Here is a 3,315-nt window from a genome sequence, read left to right as displayed (position 1 = left end):
GGAGTTAGTCATGCTGAATCTCTCTAGTATCTTGTCTATATAAGACTCCTGACTGAGAGATAACATCCGACGTGATCTATCTCGATAGATGCGGAAGCCCAAAATTCTTTGTGCCTCACCCAGATCTTTCATCTGGAAATGGTTTTTCAACCATACTTTTACCGAAGTTAAGAGAGGTATGTCATTCCCAATCAGGAGTATGTCATCAACATACAATATTAGGAAGACAATCTTGCTCCCACTCGACTTGATATATAGACATGGTTCCTCGACCGATCGAGTAAATCCATTTTCTTTTATCACTTGGTCGAAATGATGATTCCAACTCCTAGAAGCTTGCTTAAGTCCATAAATGGAACGCTTAAGCTTGCATACTTTCTTAGGATGTTCAGGATCGATGAAACCTTCGGGTTGTACCATGTACAACTCTTCCTCCAAAAAACCGATTAAGAAGGCGGTTTTCACATCCATCTGCCAAATTTCATAGTCATGAAAAGCGGCAATCGCTAAGATAATCCGAATGGAACGCATCATGACTACGGGTGCAAAAATTTCATCGTAGTGCAAACCTAGCACTTGGGTGAAACCTTTAGCAACTAGTCGTGCTTTATAGATATCTTGTTGACCTTCCACAGAATGCTTTATCTTGTAAAGCCATTTGCATTGAAGGGGACGAACCTTAGCAGGTAAGTCAACAAGATCCCACACGTTGTTCTCATACATGGAGTCCATCTCGGATTGCATGGCTTCAAGCCATAGCTTTGAGTCAGAACTAGTCATGGCACCTTTATAGGTTGCGGGTTCACTACTCGTTAAGAGCAGAATGTCATCTATGTCATGTTCCTCGACCATACCAATGTATCTGTCCAGAGGAATAAAGACTCTTCCCGACCTCCTAGGTTCCTCAGGAATATTCACCGCAGCCGGGATTGAAGGAACTGGTTCCTCCAAAGGTTGCTCGGTATTTGGTTCTGGAATCTCCGACAGCTCGAAGGTTCTATCACTCTTTGCATTCTCGAGAAACTCCTTCTCTAAGAATGTCGCACTAGCCGCAACAAATACACGTTGTTCGGTTGGCGAATAGAAGTAATGACCAAATGTTCCTTTAGGATAACCTATAAAGTATGTCTTGACCGATCGCGGGCCGAGCTTATCCTCGTGTCTCCACTTGACATAAGCCTCGAAGCCCCAAACCCGTATAAAGGACAAGTTAGGGACCGTTCCCTTCCATAGTTCATATGGAGTCTTGTCAACAGACTTTAGACGGACTTCGGTTAAGTATTAGATTAAGCGGTGACAGAAGAGCATAACCCCACAATGAGTCGGGCAACACGGTGTGACTCATCATGGATCGAACCATATCAAGTAGTGTTCGATTTCTCCGTTCGGACACACCATTCACCGAGGTGTTCCAGTGGAGTTAACCGTAAGGCAATCCCACAATCCTTAAGGTGTTGATCAAACTCGTGAGAAAGATACTCGCCACCACGGTCGATCGTAGTGTTTTAATCTTTCTACCCAAAGAGGTTACGTACCCGATTCTGGTATTCTTTGAATTTCTCAAAGGACTCACTTTTGTGCTTCATTAAGTAGACATAGCCATATCTACTCAAATCGTCCGTGAAAGTGATGAAATACCTATAGCCTTCTCGTGCGGTGATTGACATAGGTCCACACACATCCGTATGTATGAGTCCTAATAGGTCGGCGCGCGCATTCCAACACCTTTGAAGGAAATTCGAGTCATCTTACCAATGAGACATGATTCACACGTGCCAAATGATTGAAAATCAAAGGCCGAGATAGCTCCATTCTGTATGAGCTGTTTAACGCGTTTCTCATTAATGTGTCCCATACGGCAGGTGCCATAGATACGTTTGATCTTTGTCACCAACCTTTAACTTCTTATTCATTACGTGTAATATTTCGGTGGTCGATCTAAAACATAAATTCCATTTATGGAGACCCTTGCCATAAATCATATCGTGTAATGAGAAAATGCAAGTATTATTCTCTATTACAAATGAAAAACTAAGTTTGTCAAGTGCAGAAACTGAAATAATGTTTTTAGAAAGACTGGTACATAATAGCAAGATTATATAAAAATAACTCAAATCCGCTAGGAAGTGGATCACATATGTTCCCCTCGAGACGGCAGCCACTCGTGCTCCATTCCCGACACGCAGTCCACCTCACCCTTTACGAGGGGTTCGATGTTTCGGAGCCCCCGCACATGATTACACAGATGAGAACCACAACCAGGATCTAGTACCCAAGTTCCGTAACTTGCGTGGTTAATCTCAATCATATGAATAAAAGTAGAAGAGGAAGAAGACATACCAACAGTTTAACGCGACCGCTTTTATGTCCTCATGGTAAACAGAAATGTACGCCTCCAATGCCCAATCTTGTGGCAATGATGGCATTCCATGTTATCGGTCTTGCTCTTTGTCGCGCCTGATGAGGTGCTCGACTCACCAGGCCCACTCTTACCCGATCCCGACTTCTTAAACTTCGGTTTACCTCTCTTGCTAGGCCTGGCTGAACTTTGCCCTTTCCCTTGCCCTTGTTTGACACAACGAGAACATCCTGTTTCGTGGCTCCCACTAAACTTCATGTCCTTCTCGGTGCATGCGACGAAGAAGGAGTGTAGTTCATGAGGACTTTTCTTCAAATCATTCATATAGTAATTCGCTCTAAAGAGCGCAAAACCATCGTGGAGTGAATGAAGCATGCGGTCAATCACGATGTTCTCGCTGATTTTACAATCAAGCGCCTCCAGTTTCTCGACATTCTCAATCATGCTGAGAATGTGTGGGCTAACCGGTTGGCCATTCTGGAGTTTCGCATTAAAGAAGCGAGTGGTATGCTCATAGGTCACGATTCTCGGTGCTTTCGAGAATTCCTTAGTGAGCGTGGTGAAAATCTTGTTTGCACCTTGGGCTATGAAGCGTTTCTGCAAATTGGGTTCCATTGCAAAAATGAGTACGTTCTTTACCGCGCCCGCTTTCATGGCGAAATCGTTATACTTGTCGATCTCGTTAATTCTAGCCGTGGGGCCTGGGTTTGGCGGGATGGGCTCAGTCAGATATTTGAGCTTCCCGTCAGCAGCGGCAGCATTCCGTAATGCCGCCTCCCAGTCCGCGAAGTTTGATCCATCATTCTTCAGTCGAGTAGACTGATTCATCTGATTCATGAAGATCCGAAGCCAGGACTCTCGGTCCAATGTGACACTTGGCATTGGGTCGTCAGCACGGCCAGCCATTTTGTTATTAGCAGTTTAAATTATCGTGATCTACACTGAAAAAGAAAGGA

Source organism: Silene latifolia, chromosome 4 (genome assembly GCF_048544455.1).
Source record: "Silene latifolia isolate original U9 population chromosome 4, ASM4854445v1, whole genome shotgun sequence".
NCBI lineage: Eukaryota > Viridiplantae > Streptophyta > Magnoliopsida > Caryophyllales > Caryophyllaceae > Silene > Silene latifolia.
The sequence above is the reverse complement of the archived record's forward strand: the minus strand, read 5'-3'. Positions refer to the sequence as shown.